The sequence below is a fragment of the Acomys minous genome (assembly GCF_964271855.1).
Source record: "Acomys minous genome assembly, chromosome: 15".
Lineage (NCBI taxonomy): Eukaryota > Metazoa > Chordata > Mammalia > Rodentia > Muridae > Acomys > Acomys minous.
In genome coordinates, this window is record NC_140497.1 from 2,982,230 (window position 1) to 3,000,349 (window position 18,120).

The 18,120-nt window shown below is 46.5% G+C and overlaps 2 long non-coding RNA genes across 2 annotated transcripts in view; one reads left to right on the forward strand and one right to left on the reverse strand.

The window, feature by feature from the left end:
• LOC311585353 overlaps positions 1-10,200 on the reverse strand; it is a 29,041-nt gene extending 18,841 nt beyond the window's left edge. The window contains exons 1-2 of the long non-coding RNA XR_014775199.1: positions 10,123-10,200; positions 509-704 (exon numbers count right to left, since the gene is read on the reverse strand). This is a non-coding gene — a long non-coding RNA (uncharacterized lncRNA). The remainder of the gene's footprint in view (positions 1-508; positions 705-10,122) is intronic.
• Positions 10,201-10,300: 100 nt separating this feature from the next.
• On the forward strand, positions 10,301-12,109 carry LOC311584359. Its single transcript, XR_014774831.1, has 3 exons — positions 10,301-11,093; positions 11,201-11,330; positions 11,939-12,109. It is a non-coding gene; the product is annotated as an uncharacterized lncRNA (long non-coding RNA).
• The last annotated feature ends 6,011 nt before the right edge of the window (positions 12,110-18,120 follow it).

Consider the following 18,120-nt stretch of genomic DNA (forward strand, 5'->3'; position numbering starts at 1 on the left):
AGTCATAACCTACCTATATCTAGGGTCCTTTGGATACCCTTCAAAAGTACGATCAAGTGCCCATTTCAATTTTTCTTACTTATGAATAACACCAATAAACATCTCCACAAAGGGCTTTAAAGCAATTTATAGTCATTTTCTATTACTCTGTGAATTATTTTTGCATGGCTCCTTTTAGTAGAGATATCAATCAAAATGAATGCAGAGACACAATAAGAAATTTTCCTTTCACTTTCTAGTGCTATGAAGGATTATTCCATCTTCCATGTGTCTCTCCAATTAAGCTGTACTTATGGTCTCCACTCACCTTCAACTTCAATTGACTACCCCCTAAAGGACGTCTCAGATTTGGAAACATAAATTGATCTAAGCGCTGGTGGGAAGGGGGAAAAGAAGAAGAAAAACCACACCTGGAGCCTTGAGTAGAACTCAAAAGGAGAGACACCTTGAAAAGAAAAACGCAATTGATTTTCTTCCCTTCAAATTTGATGTTATCTTAATCTCTCACCCCATGCTAGCTGCTTTTGTCATCACTGTGAAAGGGCCTGACAGAGCATCCTGAGGAAGGAGAAGTTTACTGAAGCTTGCGGTTTCAGAAGGATTGCAGTATGTTGTGTCTTGGTAGGGAAGGCATGGCGGTGGGAGGGGCTTCGTCTGTGGAATGCTTATCTTACATACAGGCTCACAGATTCTCCGGCCTCCACCTAGAACACAAATGAACACCATCACATCTGCTCCACACAGTGCTACTCAGGCCTAACTCATGCCAAGCCCTCTACTAACCAGACTACACCCCAGGCGGATGCACTCTCTTACCTCCCTAGAACCCTCCGCCCCACTCCGCCAGGGCCTTCTTCTTTCTGTTCTACATTTAACTTTAATCATCACTTTTGTACAGTCACATCAGGGCCCGAGAGACTCCTCTCTCCCTTCTTGCACAAGCACGATCCAGTGTGGAGCATTGCACACTGACATCACGGCTCCCACGCTGGACTAACTCCAGCCCACCAAGCCCGTGCCTGGCACCACCGCTGTCCCAGGCAACAGCGTCCCTCTCTGGATTGTTCTTCAAACCTCTGCTCTCCCTTTCATCCTTACCAAGATGCTTTCTTCAATCATGGCTTCTTTCTAGCCCCTTTTCCATAGTGGCAGCCATCTTGGATTGTTATGGCTACTTTTAGCTGCTAGAGCATTCTCCTGTTAGACCTTTTGCTGAGGTCTGCAGTGAGTGGTATCCAACACTCATTTCCCATGAGCATTATACTTGTGTGTGCGTGTGCATATGTGTGTGTGTATTTGTGTGTGTGTGTGTGTGTGTGTGTGTGTGTGTGTGTGTGTGTGTGCTTTAATTTTGATTTCTGTTATTTAATGTCTGTCTCATGGCACTAGTTACATGTCAGGAAATTGTCTAGATGGCTACAAACAGGAGCTCAGTTCACAGCAACAACCCTATTTTAGAAAAGAGGAAATGGAGAAACCTGAGGGGCTTGTAGCTTGTTAAGATCGCACTACCATATGCTGTAGATCAAAGGCACAAACTGTTTCATTTCCACAGACTTTTGATACATCTTCACTAAGCATTGACAGTTTTCTAAGTCTGCCGAAGAAACCTAGTGGTTGACTGTGAGCTTTTCTTGTCCCCTAAAGAAGTCTCCAGGCAAATCATGGGAACCAACTCCGGCTGAACCTGCAGTCTCTACAGGCTAAGAAGGCAGAGCTACAAATCCCAAGTGGAGACTCCAAGAGAGCTGGAGCTCAGAGCAGAGCAGAGCATCCCGGACCACGGGGAAGTTTCAGTACTCCCAAGGAAATCCATGAAAAGAGTGAAACGCAGTTTAGAAAATGATAGCCCACATTTAAGACTTGAAAAAATGCAAAAAGCATACACTCACATATGCAAAAAGTTCACTAAGCTCCAATAAAGGGGCTGGGCTTCAGTGGTGATGATGAGGAAGGATGGATATCCTAGAAGCAATAATTCAACCACACAGAATAAAAAATTGAGACAGAGCCGCAGCTAATCATCCAGGAAGCAAGTAAGCAAGATTGCAGCAAGCACACAGAATGGAGTTAAAGGAAGCCAGGACATGAGAGAAAGAAAGGAGAAGTGGAAGAAATGAGAACTCACAACAAAATACAGAACCAAAGCAAAATGCAGATTCAAACACTGGGAATACATCTTGGTGGGAAAGTACTCACCTGGCACTCATAGGCCTGGGTTATATCCCTAGCACCAAAGTATAAGATAAAATAAACCTATCATAGCAATAACTGCATTAAATGTAAATGGTCTAAAAATATCTATTAAGTAAGTATGGAATCACATAAAAATGCAAGATACAGAGGATACAGAGTTATTCAGAAAAATGTCTTAAATAGTCCAGCTGTGGTAGTGCACAACTTTAATCCCAGCACTTGGGAAGCAGAGGTAGGTGGGTCTCCATGAGTTCGAGGCCAGCCTAGTCTACACGTTCCAGGACAGCCAATACTACACAGAGAAACCCTGTCTCACAAACAAACAAAAAGTAAAAATCTTAAACATAAAACATTAATAGGTAAAAGTAAAACATGAAAAGGTTCAGCAGGTAAATATGATTGTTAAGGCAGCCTGATGGCTGACGTCAAACCCCAGAACCCACAGGAAACCTCGCTAATTCAGAACACACAGGCACATACACCTCATGTAGAGCAGAAAGGGGACAGAAAAGGAAGGCACTCTCGTAATTACAGTTCAATAAGATTAACTCCTGAAACATACCCCCGTTATACATCAATATTCTCTTGCCGCCACTCACATTAAAGATCAATTTTAGAATGAAGCTTCAGCTGGAATTAAAATTCATTAACTGAAATTTGGAGCAGTCTTGCTGTGCTTGCTAAAGAGTGTAAAATTTGCGTTACTCCCCAGAATTTTTTTTTGTTGTTTGTTTAACTCTCAATGTTTTTCTTTCAATCATTTCACTGCTCTTCCATTAGTCACATAAAAGCTAAAAAAAAAATTGTACTCTTAAGCAGAAATAAATAAGGTCCCACATGTTGGTAAGGATTCAAGATCATCCATAGCTGAGAGCACTTGCTGTTTCTGCAGAGGACCTAGGTTCAGTCCCCAGCACCCATACATACCAGGTGTCTTACAACTGCCTATAGCTCCAGCTCCAGGGAACTCAAAGCCCACTTCTGCCTTCCACAAATACTACATGCATATGGTATACATACAGACAAACAGACACACACATACTCAGTCAACAAATGAACGAACCAGAAGAGGAAAAGGGCTAGCGCCTTGGATGTAGGACTGAGATTTAGAATCTGGTCTCATGAGGTTATAACTAGGTGGCATGCTGAACTCCACTGGGCTCAGCCTCCAGGCCTATAAAATGGGTCATACAGGACTTGACTTTGAACATGCAAACCTGGCTTCAGATCCTTCCAGGCACACGTCTAGCCCCATCAAAGCTGCAGGATGTGGCTTCACCCAACTCCCCTGGCTTTGAGAAGGCCAACAGCATCTATGTGGGGCTCTCTGACACCTCAGTGTGAAACACTCACACTGAAACTGAGGGTGGGGGTACACGTGGCCCCTTCCCATGCTCGCCTCTCTTCTCTGGCCATGGGCTGGAAGCTGTGGATGCTCACCCCTGCATGGACTCCTCAGTGCAGACCTCCCAGAAGCATTTGTAAAGCATGCGGAAGTGGACAATCCCGTGGCCATCCCTGAGTGGCCCTCTCTCCCTGCCCTAGGTCCTCCCTTTCCCTCCCTTCTGCTCTCTATTGTTATTTGTCAGCCACGAGCTCTGTGTTCAAAATAACCCAAACTCAGGCTGGGACGAAGAGTGTCGGTCACCTGCCAGAACATGAAAGAGAATTTAAAAAAAAAAAAAAGATTTATGGAATTGGAGTTCTTTGGTATGCTCTAAGGCATTGCTCTAAGGGCTTTATATAAATTAACAGCTGTCAACCACCCATGGGCCCTATTAGGTAGGTACCAACACCTTTAATATATAGAACACGGAGGATGCAGCGCCTTGTCCAATATGACACAGCTCTGCCTTGACTCCATGGCCTGTACTTAGACTAATGCACATACAAGTTTCCAGGTGGACAGTGGGTAAAAATTTTAAGTCTTATTTAGAATTTAGTGTTAGCTCTTAAGGCTGGGGATGTATGAGGACCAGAAGGAATCATTTTTTAAAAATAATAAAATAACCACTTCAAAGTGAGCATACTTCCCTAAGTTGGGCTTTTGCCTCCAAAAAGACCCTTGAAGACGGAGTTATCTGTACCTACCCATATAAGGGCCTCAGCGTTGCACGTTTGATTTAGATTCTAAGCTTTCCTACTTAAACTTCGTTTATCCCGTTGATGGTAAGCATGACTTTCGCTTTAAGGGAGATCTTTTTCATTATCTGTTCCTTAAGGCAGCTTTCCCCTGGCCCACATCTCTCCAGCTTCACGTGTTCCATAGCTTGAAACCCCAAATCCCCTTATCAAATGAGACTGCGGCCTCTTTTCCCAACTTAAAGTCAATCGATACGCAGGTACAAGAAATGAGAATAGAGCCGGAGCAGCGGAGAGTCCTGGCCTCAGATCCAGGCTTCGTCAGCAAAACAGGGTCCCTGACAGGAGCCCAGATAAGAAAGGTTTCTCGAAGCGCAGGGCTGCAGCCTCCTGCTCATCCAGAGCCTCTCCATGGTCCCTCAGGACCCGCAGGCATCCAAAAGCTGCCTGGTAAGCAGGAGGCTAGGAAGGGCGTGAACCAGGGTGATAGCGGAGGACTGCCAAACTGTCATTTCCGAGTCACAGGACCCATGTGAGTCCTGGGTTTCCCTAGCTTGAGGCCACGTGCAGATCTAGCCAGGGGTCTGCAGACCTAGCATCCCTTTTCCAGACCCAAGCTGGGTGGTGCCTGCTGCCTTGTCCTTTGCTGTTGAAAATAGGATGTGTTGTATTCCTGTTGCGAATAAGTGAGTTGGAATGACGAAGAGTTGAGTTCGTGATGGGTCTTTAAAATTATCACCCAAGAGGACAAAAGTTTACCATGGACAAAGGAGGCGGACGGGGGACTTGCTTGAAGGGATCCAAAGTCCCCTCAGCCATTACAGAGGGTCCAGGGTTGCCCAGTAAAGATGGACCTCGATTTTGCAAAGCCAGATGCCCTAAAAAGTGTTCGGCATCCAAAGACCAGGAAACAGGAAGGGGATTGAAACTAAAAAGGTTGCTTGTTTATAAGTTCCTGCTTTGTCGATGGCTGCGTGCTGTTGTGGAAATGGCTGCTCAGGACTCTCCCCGCAGCCTTCCAGTGCTGATGATTCTGAAACTGGGAGACTTAAAATATCTGAATGGGGCTGGGGGTGGGAGGATGGGAGGGTGGGAGACCCGCCAAACGCCAGCACAACACCCTTCCCTACACAGTGCTCCTTAACTCCACACTGATTGTTTTCAGAGGCAGGAAAACTCATCTGTTTGTTTGTTTGTTTGTTTGTTTTTCCTTTTTTATAATTTATTCAGATTACATGCCCGATTGTTATCCCTTCACTTGTAACTTCCTGCTCCCATCCTCTCTCCCTCTTCCACCCTATTCCCCTCCCCTAGACCTCTGAGAGAAGGTAACCCCCCTCCCCCACCCTGTGATTGCAGCCTATCAGGTCTCATCCGGATAGCCTGCTTCCCCTTCCACTGTGTGCCCGCCAGGCCTCCCCGCCTGGTTGAAGGAAGATCTAATCTTGCAGGTTAAGCAACCGATGAGAACTACCACCTAGTTAGCAACAGAGCCATTTCCTGGGAAGCTGGTGGTGACCTCAGCGTTTCTTTCATTTCACAAGGATATGGACCAAAGTTTCAACTCCAGTCTTGAAGCAGCTACTATGGCCGGCTCTGTCGTGGAATCTGGGATTATCCTTTTGGGGGAAGGTTGAATCCTGAAGACTTTCCCCCAGAAATGGAACTTTCTCTGTGATGTTGATAGAATACTAACCAACAATTCAGGCATCACAGGATGAGGGAGCATTTGCTCTGGAGGTGAACTTTAAAAAACTAATTTCAAGTTACGTGAATGCATATTTGCCTGTGGAGGGGTATGTGCCTGCGAGTGCACGGAAGCCAGAGGTGTCCAGTGCCACGCTGGAGTGCCAGGCAGCTCTGCCCCTTTTTATGTGGGTTCTAAGAAGCAAAGTGAAGCCCAGCCCTCTACAACTATACGCCGCGCCCTAACAGCCGAGCCATCTTTCTAGCCCTCATCAACATATTGAAATAATCTAAAAACTCACCAAGCACTAACAGGAAATGTGGGCTAGGATTGTGGTAGAGCGAGTCCCCAGGTTAAACCTCAGTACCACGTGAGTCAGGAAGTGCAAGGCTGTAGTCCTGGGGCCTGTGAGGTGGAGGCAGGAAGGCCAGAAGCTTGTGATTGGGGGTGGGGGGAGAAGTGGGGAGGGTTGGGGGAGCTAGCTTACTCAGTAGCATGCTTGCCTGCAACACAGACAGGACCGAGTTTGGATCCCTCCCGTCTACGGAAAACCTCGGCACAGCAGTGCATGCTTTAAAGAAGGCACTAAGACACCTGACACCAGCCTACCTGACCAAATCAGCAAGCTCTAGGGTTGATGGAAAGGTCGCAGGCATGTATATCTACAAATGCAGACACACATGTGCACATAGGCCGTACTCATATACACACACATGTACAAATATACATGTATACCCATATGCACACATGTGCACATACACACAACACAAAACACCACTTGCACACACATGTAATGCCACATACACACACATGTAATGCCACATGCACACATATAGACTATACACCTCTGTCCCCCCACAGCCCACACATGCACAGAAGCCCCAAGTTAGCAAGTTTGAGGACGGCTTGGGATACATGGGTGTCTGTCTTAAAATAAAATATTAAAGTAAAATAAAATAATTTGATTGGCTGGATATCTCAATGGACGTCAACCTTCAGATACAGCTTATAACGTGTATTTAGTCGTCAAAACTGAGAGAAGGGCTTTGCTGTGATATTTACAAACCCCACTTTTATAAAAATTAAATAAGCCAAACCCAACAAGAATGTCTGCACAATTTACCTAAGACTGGCCCGGTGGCTGAGAGAAGGAAGCACGCTAAATGAAACTCTAGGAGAGCAACAGCCATTGCCAGCAGCTCATGGTTGCCTTTTTAATTGAATTCACGGAGAGCATCACCACAGAGTGCAAAAGGCTTTGTCACTCGGAGGTCCAAGCTGCTTCAACATCATTAGCATGCCATTACTGCTAGTGAAACAGTGACTCTGACCCTATCCTCTAAGCCTTACTCATGCTGCACAAAGAGAGTGGAACTCGCTGGTAGCTTGCTCTCAAGGAACTCTGTGATCAGAGAAAAGGCAGCAAATGGCAGTGGCGTTATTTTTGTTTTCTTGATTATTTATTATTATTGTGTGTATGTTTGCATGAGGTGGCAGTGCGCATGGGAGAGTCAAGAGGACAACTTTGTGGAGTAGCTTCTAGAAATCACACTGATGTGGCCAGGCTAACATAACAAATGCCTTTACCTGCTAGGTCAGCTCGCTGGCCTGCCTTGTTTGAGTTAAGGGGGGGGGGGGCTTCATTTTGTTTTTCCATACAGTAATTCTACTTCAATACAATACCCACAGATTTTTTTTTAATCAGACCCTAACTTTAAAAAAAATTACTTGTAAAATTAGTATATGTACATGCTATGTATTTTTAAATCAGGAGCTAAGTGCCATGGGAAGAGTCTGAACACATAGTGTGTGCAAATACCATGTCAGTTTTGCCAAAAACAACAGGTAATGATGAGAGGCCTATGGAAATAAAAACGTTAGCTGCTCCCATCAAAGCTGCTTTGCTTTGAGACAGAGAGCCAGGCCTGCTCCGCCTGGAACGTTGCACGCCAGGAGGGATAAGGCTGAGGAAAGCGCCCTGTTGTCCAAGACCAGGCCCTCGGACTCCTGGTCAGGTACTGGCCATGGCTGAAAGGACTGCCAAGAGGAGGGGACTGTTCTGTGTCTTTGGCTTTTTACTTCATTTCGTTTGTTTGTTTGAATTTTACCTAAACTCTATATTTATAGGAAATAATAAAAAGAAAAGCAGTTAAAAGACTAGCGTCAGAGACACTCAGATCCGAATTCAACTCTTTGAAAGCTGTCATCGCTGGCTTGGGATAGGCCATTTCTAGGCATTATTTATTTGGGGGTGATGGGGGTTTAAGTCAGAGTTCCCAACCACCACCCTCTTGCCCACATTTTAGAAGGTAGAGTTTTCACTAAAAGGCGCGTATGCCTTATGGGTTGGGAGGTGAAACAATGCTAAGACTGATGTTTTCTGAGCTCCCGTGTCGATGGCGTGTTGTTCCTCAGGGCTCCTTGGGCCAGATTTAATAGGTATTTTGGGGCTCTATCAGATGCAGGAGAACTGATGTTATCCACAGCGGGAAAGTTATTAGCTGTTCCGAGCATGTGGATTTACTGTTGCTAGCATGTATGGTGTGTGTTCTAATGTTCCAGGACTGCTTGGTACCTATAGACCATCAACTCAATAGAATCAACACTTGATTCATGGGGCACACGCAGAGCACATGATGTGCAGAGGGTGGAGTAAAGATGGTTTTGCACATCTGTGGTCAAACAACATTTGGTCCGGTCTCCCCAGGGGAAACTGTAAGAAATAGCACATGTTTAGAAGAAAAAAAAAGTGATAAAAGTGGGTTTCATTGAGACAGTATGATAACAATTAAAATTTGAGCCTAATGCAGATTTTTTTCTTATTTACATAATTTAAAAATGCTATCTTCATCTTTTCAACTTTAACATCAAATATAAATCAATAAAATGTGGTAATGCTAAAATGTTATCTGCAATCATGGACACAATTTCTGAGGAAATGTGATTAAATGGAAAGTGTGAGTTTTGTATTTTAAAATGGCTAAATAGAAGTGCTGGCCAACAAATATGTGGAATAATACATAATACAAAACAAAGAATCACATTTTAACCTCCATATGGTTTCCTAAGACGTGAAAATCATGGCCTGAATTTCAAATATTGTCTAAGGATTTATAAAGGCTCAAGTGGTAACAGACTTTTAGGTTTAAATTTTTTTATTCTAGAAAGAGAAAGAAAAAAAAAAAAGCCAGCACCATTTTTCACACATGCCCATGTTTCTGTGGAAGAGAGCCTGCCAGGTAAAATTAATTGTGTCATTGTATTATTTTCTAATTAAAATGGGAAAAAAACAAGTAAGATAAAAGCCAAAAAAAAGTGAGAGAAATCTGGACCATTAATTGTTTCTGGCTTCAACTAATTTTTAAATGTCTCAGGTTAAAAAACGAGCACACGTTTAGTTCTGACAAAACCGTATTTCCTAGCCAGGCACTGTAGCTCTTGGCTGCCATTGCAACACTGTGGAGGTGGAGACAGGAGGACTGCCACAACTTGAAGCCAGCCTGAGCTACTTTGTAGTGCTTTTCAGGCCAGCCTGTGCAAGATCCTGTCTCAAAAACTCAAAACATGGTGGCACAGCCTTTAATCCCAGCACTTGGGGAGGCAGAGGCCGGTGCATCTCTGAGTTCGAGGTCAGCCTGGTCTACAAACCAAGTCCAGGACAGCCAGAGCTATACAGAGAAACCTTGTCTTGAAAAACAAAAAAATAAAAGAGAAAAAGAAAACATAAAACGACAACAAAACAAAACAAACAAGAAAAAAAACCCACATATTGCTTACTTCTTTCTCCAAATTAACATTCCAAGCACCCAAGAAGAATTCAAACAACCAAATTCTTGGAAACAAACAGGAAACATTAATTGTTAAAGCTATTTATTAATATAAAATGTTAAAATATGATGGTGCCTATCTTTTCTTTTTAAATGTATCAACTATTTTAATAACAGGGATGATTTTGACCCATAACACGGCTTGTCAGCTGAGTAATTTCTAATTGATTATCCTTATTTTTTTTTTAATTCCCTAAAAAAAGTGTGGCTTCCCCAAGTCCCTGAGAATGTTTCCATGTGCACTCGCTGTGTGGATGTGGGTGACCTTTTTCTACTGGCGCTCTGATGTCACCTCGAGTTAATCAGCCCACATCACTTACACAAACATACTTGAAACCCTAAGATGAGCATGGACCACAGGCCGGTGATGTGTACACAGTGATTTTATGATTGCTGCTTACGACCAAGTTCCTTTTGTCAGGGTCATACTCTAGATACGTTACCTACATTGTTAGGTTCCACAAAAGAACACAGGGCTCATAGCAACAGGGGCAGAGTCAACGTCTCCGTGAGACTCCAGAGAGCATCAGTCACTTGATAGCTTGTGTGGCGAACAACAAAGCCAGGGCCAGCTCAGTCCTTTCTGACACTCTGAAGGAAGGACGCAGACAAAAGGCTGATGCTAACAGTCTGATATCCAAGAGCAAATGACAACTCTTAAGACTCGCCCTGATCTGAACTGCTCAAGAAAATATGAAAGTAATTTTCAAAGCGCGTGGCTTGACGCTTCTCTCCAAAAAGAAAATCCTCTTCACAGCCTTTGATTAAAGAAGGGAGTAATCACTCCTTCTGATTCACTCTGATTTCACCTCAAAGGGGACCCGAGGAGGCTTCTTTATACCAAGCTGACTCTTCAAACCAGAGGCAGAGGGGAAAAAAAATAGTCAAGTCGGTTTGAGCAGTCTCTCCCAAAGGCTCAGAACATCAGGTTATTTATAAGTGTTAAATTGAACCTTTAAAACAGAAATTGCCAGCTCCTTTCTGACACGGCATGTACAGCGAAGACACGGGTCTTGTGCAACTCGGATGTGCGTGAAATAACTGAGGCACAAACGTACGTCCCTTGTGCCGTGCCTGGGTTTGACCCAAATGCTCGTTCTCCGGTCTATATTGAACATGAGTGACTTTTTTCATATATGGGGGGGGGGGGCGGGGCGAGGCGGAATGCTTTTAAAAGAAGACCGTGTGATATGATTGTGTGAGGAGAGTCCAAGGAGAGAACCAGGTGTCCTACCCAGGCTCCCAGCATCCAGCCAAGCACCCAGAGGGGGAGGCCTGGTGTCCATTGACGAGCGCTCTTGGTAGGACCACAGGCTGGAAAGGGTTGAGCGCGGTAGGGCTGCCAGGCCAGCTCACACTGGCGAGCCAGTGAGCCTGTCCAACTAATCGGCCCGGTTTGTTTGCACAGCTTTACTGGAGCATTTGCAGGGATGCACCCCCAGCTCCCTGCAGAGCCTGAGAGAGAGCGGCCAGCCAAGATACCAGCGGGACCAGGATTCACCTGCACGGCCAGATATGGGCAGAAAAAACATAGCACGGTTTGTCCAAACAGCCCTGGGCGCTGCAGGCTGGCTGTCCCTGAGGTCCTCCCCTAGCTTTGCTGCCAGGGGACATCAGCCAGGTTTATCTAAAGGTTGAGATACAGCTCTTTGAAATTCGCAGCCAGGCGGGCCTGCTGTGACCCAGGGAGGGACCCCGTAGGCTCCCGGGGGAGCCAAGTTTTACCTGGAAACGCTTGACAGACACATTCAATCAGCTTCCCACAGCCCACAGCCCACAGCCTTAGTCAGCACCTGGCCGGTGAAGTGATTCAGAAATCAGGAGTGGGGAGGGGCTTCGGGTTTTCTAAACCCACTGCCGCGGCTACATAAGTCACGTGATTAACCAAAGCTTGAGCCTGCTCAGAACCTCAGGCAGGGGACCTCGGCCTTTGTCTTGCGTTTGTTACCTTACAGAGCCAGGAGAAACAGCCTTTGGCTTTCCAGATTCCCCACCCCCACCCCCAACGGCAGCCTGGGTGATAACGTGGTTTTTTTTTTTTTTTTTTTTTTTTGATTAAGCTCTGAATCTTTGGCACACATCAGCAACGCCTAATTATGAAAGATCTAATAATATATCTATCCCCGTGTTTCTCTGACAACCACAGGCATCTCCTCCCCTCAGCATCCTCCAAGCTATCTGTCAGAAGCGGAGCAGACACTGACACCACACAGGGAGAGAGCCGAGCCTAGAACCTTCCGCGCCAGAGGCTGAGGTCTTCCTCAGATAACCACCTCCTCCTCCTGCAAGAGCAAACCCAGCGATAACACAAAAGCAATTTGAGTGGGGGTGGTGGTGGGGTGGGGGATTAAGTGTTGTTTGGCAATTAAAATAAGTGGGGTGAAGAATCATCTCATTAACATTCCTCCAGTGACAAAGGATGTTCGAACCTTGCAACCTGCCTTAAGATGCCTCACCCCACGGCTGCTTTATGTACAGCTAAAAATACATTCGGTGACACTTTCGGCGGCAGGAGAAAGCACTCCGTTTCTCCATACATATGGAAATAAGCTCTCTCCCTAGACACCTGGAACAATGGTGGCAAAATCTATATCAAAAGAGACGCAGCCTGCACCGGCTTTCCTTTGTGCCCAGGGAGCTTGTGGCAGCCCTGAGTTCATGGGTTGTACCACAAATGACTCTTGCTTCCCTCCACTCCCCACCTCCCCTGCAGGCAGCCTGTGTAGCAGGGGGGTCCTTCACGGAGGAATTTGTCACATACGCTTGACACTTGATCAAAGCAGGGGCATTTGCCTCCCTGAAACAAAACTACAAGAAAGCAGAGGCCCTGGCCCCATGATGCTCCTGGGGCATGGGCTCAGCCTTTGTGACCGTGGTACAACTTTGTCCCCGACAGCCTTCAGAATATCCTTTCCAGAAAAACAATCATGGGTTTTTTTCTGCAGAATTATGAGAGCATCCAGGAGACTAGGCTCACCTACCAGACAGTGTCAAAAGAGGAGACCTTCCAGCCAGCCTCCCCAACCTTAGCGCCACAGAGTCACTGCCCTCTTGTCTCCTCCTATCTCCAGTCCCACCAGGCTGGTGACTTCCCAGTCTTGAAAACAACAGGTCCTTCCAAAGCTGGAAGGAAGTTTTCCCCACTCTGGTCATCCCAACTGCGGATGTCATCCTGTGACCATGTATCCAGGCTCCCTCGCCCGTGAAGGCTGTGTCTTTTCACTTCCTCCCCAGACTCCCAGGCTGGCTAGGTGGACCAGTGGCAGCATCCCTCCCTGGCATGGCCAAGGCCTGACTTATCCCCAGTGCCGAGAAATGGAAGAGAGAAAGGGAGAGTCCTAACTCAGCCTTCAAGTTTCATTTTCTCTGTCCTTTCACTCTTCTTCCTCCTTCCTTCCTTGCTTCCTTGCTTCCTTCCCTTGCAAGTTTTTCCTTCACCTGAACAAAGAGCTGCAGGTCTCCTTACAATGCCATTATCTGGTGAGGCCCGCCCTTGGTAAAACCAGGCTTCTTGCTCTCCCTGATAGATCAACTGTTTCTAGCTCAGAAATTCCTGACAAGTCCCTGGGGGCTGAAAGTGGAGTCTGCTTTTTCCCTTGGTGAGCTCACAGCCCATTACCTGGCCAGACCAGTGGGCCCTGGCCACCCAGAGCCTGGAGAGTCCTCCTGACAGCACGGCAGACATCACCCCCATGATCAAGGGCAGGCATCTCTCATCTAAACCTGTGTGGCGAGGGTGGCTGGTCTGCAGGAAGTGCCTTCGAGGAGCAGCTAATCATATCATTCAAGTTTCCTGTTGCTTTGTTTCTCTCTTCCTGATAAGCCTTTATCAGACCCAAATGAAATGTCTCTCTGATCTGGAGTTGGGCAGTTAGGGAGACGTATACATACCTTTGATAACACCCCTCATGGGAAGCAGGGGAGTCTAATTGATAAAGTACCAAAACCCAAAACTGGAGCCCTGAAGTCTAGACACAGCGTGAGCTGACCAACTGTAACCCAATGGCTTAGCTTTAACACTCACTGCAGACAAGAGAGACTGATTTTTACTGTCCTGGGCTTCCTTAACTACCTGTATAGACTGAGACAAAACAGAAAGGTACAAGTGAAAAATGCTGGCCAGGACACTTCTGGGAACTCTCTGAAAAATCAGAAATTTAAATTAAACTTAAATTCACTTTAAAAGTAAATTAGTACACACACACACAAAACACACACACATCACACACATACACACCACACACATACACACCACACACATACACACCACACACATACACACCACACACACATACACACCACACACACATACACACCACACACACACATACACACCACATACACATACACACCACACACATACACACCACACACATACACACCACACACATACACACCACACACACATACACACCACACACACAAACACACCACACACACACACCACACACATACACACCACACACATACACACCACACACACATACACACCACACACATACACACCACATACACATACACACCACACACATACACACCACACACCACACACATACACACCACACACATACACAGCACACACACATATACACCACACACACATACACACCACACACATACACACCACACACATACACACCACACACACATACACACCACATACACATACACACCACATACACATACACACCACACACATACACACCACACACATACACACACCACACACACACATCATACACACACATACCACACACATACACACCACACACACACACCACACACATATGTACCACACACATACCACACACACATACACACCACACACACATACACCACACACACACACACACACACACACCACAAATTCTCATGCTTCTTTCCTACCTAAGACCTTTCTGCAAAATTTGGGATATTGGTAAGATAATTAATATGGCAATTAATACATTTTACAATTCCCTAACTATCAAAAAAAAACTGGTGAAAAACCACATCTATGATAAAATTATAAGGCATTTTGGGATACGGCTTGACAGCTTCTCACATAGCTAAAATTTTTCAGCTGTTCATTTATTGTGTGTGTGCAAGGACAGGAGCGTGTCTCAGATCACGCCTGTGGAAGTCACAGGACAGCGTGTGGGAGCCAGATCGTCAGGCCTGCTGACAAGCACCTTTGCCCGCTGAGCCGTCCCCGGGTGCACATGGATACCTTTTGATCTGACTTTTGGGCTCCTGGCCATTTACCTAAACGAAAGCTTTACACCCTCACAAAACCCGAACAGAACTATTTACAGCAGCAACTTTCTCCCAAGTTGCCAAGACGTGGAGGCGATCCAGATGCCCTGCAGTCGGCGAGCAAACACACAAGGCGTGCTCTGTGCAGACAATGGAGCGTTATTTAGCAATAAGAGAGAAAGGAGCTCCCAAGCCACAAAAAGACACGGAGGGACTTTAGGTGCGCATTGCTGGGTGCAAAAGGCAGTCTGGAAAGAGAGCGTGCTGTGTGCTTCCTATTACGCGTTCTAGAAAGGGAAAGCTGAGGAGGCCATGGAAAGTCTGTCTCCCATGGTGCACAGTGCTGGGGGAAGGGCGAGTGGGTGAATAATGGGAACTTTCAGGCAGGAGGGTGGCTATGGTAGCTACATGACAGATATATGATGTTACACATCTGTCAACGTCCTCAGGATGTCAGCAGAGCAAATGCTGACGTAACCATGATGCACCAAGGCAGAGTGCTCACAGGTAGAACACATACAACTCAAACACACAGCCTCAATGACAGAAGAAATGATGGGTGCAGAACAGGACAGGGTTGGGAACTCTACCCCACTGCCTGATTTGTCCGTCAATCAAATCCCACGCCGAGGAGGTGGACCGGTGGCTAAGCTGCTTGCCACACAAGCTTGGCCACCTGGGCTGTAACCTGCAGAACCCACGTAAAAGCCAAATGCGGTTGCTCACACTTGTCCTGCCTTGTGTCTGTGGTGGAGAAACAGGGACAGCATCATCGTCTCCAGATGTTCAAGAGTCAGCTAGCCTGGCTTATGCAGCAACAAAGAAACCTGTCTCAAGTAAAGGTGGAAAGGTGAGCTGACGCCTGGAGGCTGTCCTCTGACCTCCACACAGACACCGTGGCACACAGGCACCCACATTCACATGCAATGGGCACACACAGCACTCTCTCTCTCTCTCTCTCTCTCTCTCTCTCTCTCACACACACACACACACACACACACACACACACACACACACACACACGCGCGCGCACACACACATGCCTATCAATTCTTTTAAGAAGGCACACTAAAGACACACAAGGTGATTGAAGGTATCTGCAGACTCTACACAAACAAGCCTATGTGTGCTGTTCAGACTGAAGATTACAGACTAATTTTCTTTCATCCACAAACTCTTTAAGCATTTATACCGGTGGGGGGAATTATAATATTTATCCCCAAACATTTTTTCTTAGAATAAAAGAGGGAAACCATGTTTGAACACCCCAATTCACTGCCCCAGTGTAGCCCAGCAAAATGAGCCATCTGGCCTACCCGGTTAAGTCAGCCCCACTGTGGCAGCTTATTACTTTATAGACACAACCTTGCCAAGAAAAGTCTTAGCCCCATCGTCCTCTCCAGTGACGGCTTAGCATCCAGTGAGTCCCGCCCGCCAACCTGCTGCTGAGCATCAAAACGCAGCCTAGGCTAGGAACCCCTCACCTGACACAGGATGACAGGTTCTTCCCAGAGTCTCAAAGGCGGTCCTTTGAGGTTGACCTTGATATGGGTGCCACTTGCTGCCACTACCCCAAATTGGAAAGGAAGAAGCTAAAATACTCATAGCATCTCCCATTTTCATTTTCCCACATGGAAGTTAAAATTTTGCAAGGAAAAAAAAAGGGGGGGTTGACGCCAAAACTCTTTTCTAAAGAAAACCATCTCGACACAAACCATAGTATCTGCTCTATTGTTGTTAAATGAGTTGATTTTCTTATTTGCTGTTGGTGGGGAAAAGGGGTGGGGGGGCTGTCATTTTAAAACAAAATGCACCCAGGACTGACATCTACAAGGGCCAAAAATGCGTCGGATAGGAACAGATTTGAAGTGAGCTACAGACAAGATGGAAGCAAGTGTGTCCGTGCTCCCTGTCCTTCTGAACCGGAGGCCTCCTTGACCAGGACTACAGCGCGGGGCAGTTTGGCGAGCTGGAGAAACACTTCAAGGTGGAGCCATACCCTAACCTCAAGGCCCGTAAGGTCCTGGCCACCAGACTCAGTTTGAAGGAGGAACAAGTTGAGACTCAGCTCATCCGGCGTTCCTTGGAGCAGGAGATGCGCCCTCGCTTTGGCAGGCTGCAGCCCTCCGCCCAGGGATAACACCTCTTCTTGGGCGTCCCACAGACCCCACTGCTGCGGGACGCCGAGCTGGGGGATGTACAGGCTCATCACCATCAACCCCTCGGAGTCCTGAACCAGCCGTGAGCACGGTTGCCGACTCTCATTGCCCCATGGGGACACTCCTACGTGTGGCACAGAGCTTCGTTTCCGGCTCCTGGCTGCACCAAACTTCGGATGCTTCCCCGAGACTCAGCGTCAACGCTTCAATACCTGTGTGCCAAGACAGACAGCGTTGGACAGGAATGGCACCGGCAGATGAAAAACCAAGCCGAGTCTCCGACGGGGCTTCCCCGTAGACCCTGCAGGGCCACACCTCACAGGCTGAAGGTTGTGGTTCAAATTCATTTAACGCCCCACCCGCACCCCCAGGTGGCGGGTACTCCAGACTACTTATCAACTCAATACGCAGCAGCAGCAAAAGATGACCCCCGGATCTTCTTGCCTCCACTTCCGAGGGCTCATTACAGGCCTGTATAGAACACCAGAGCAACCGTTTCCTCTGGGTTCTTTTCCTTTTGGTTTGGCTGCTGATAGAGGATCTCTGGAACTTGGAGCGTCTGTCCTGTCTCAGCCACCGTGGGGCTGAGATTAACTGGTTTACCCTGCTAGCCTGTGGCCTTTCTTTATCATTTATTTTGTGCCTATGGGTATTATTTTATTTTATTTTATTTTTAGGGGGAGGGGCTAATAGTGCTTCTCAAATTGCTTCTTAGAGACCTGTTTTGAGGAATTAGATCTGGGAGTGGATAAAATGAAATTATTGATAAATAAAATTTATTTTAAAAAATGTGTTGGATGCCTTGAGTTTAGCACATTGAAGCAAACCAAGACAGTAGACACAGAGGTAACGGCTGGGGGTGCAGGGCTGGGGAAGACCAGATTAGGAGACAGGGCAAGACAGAGAGATGGGGGCCAATATTTACATACTTAAG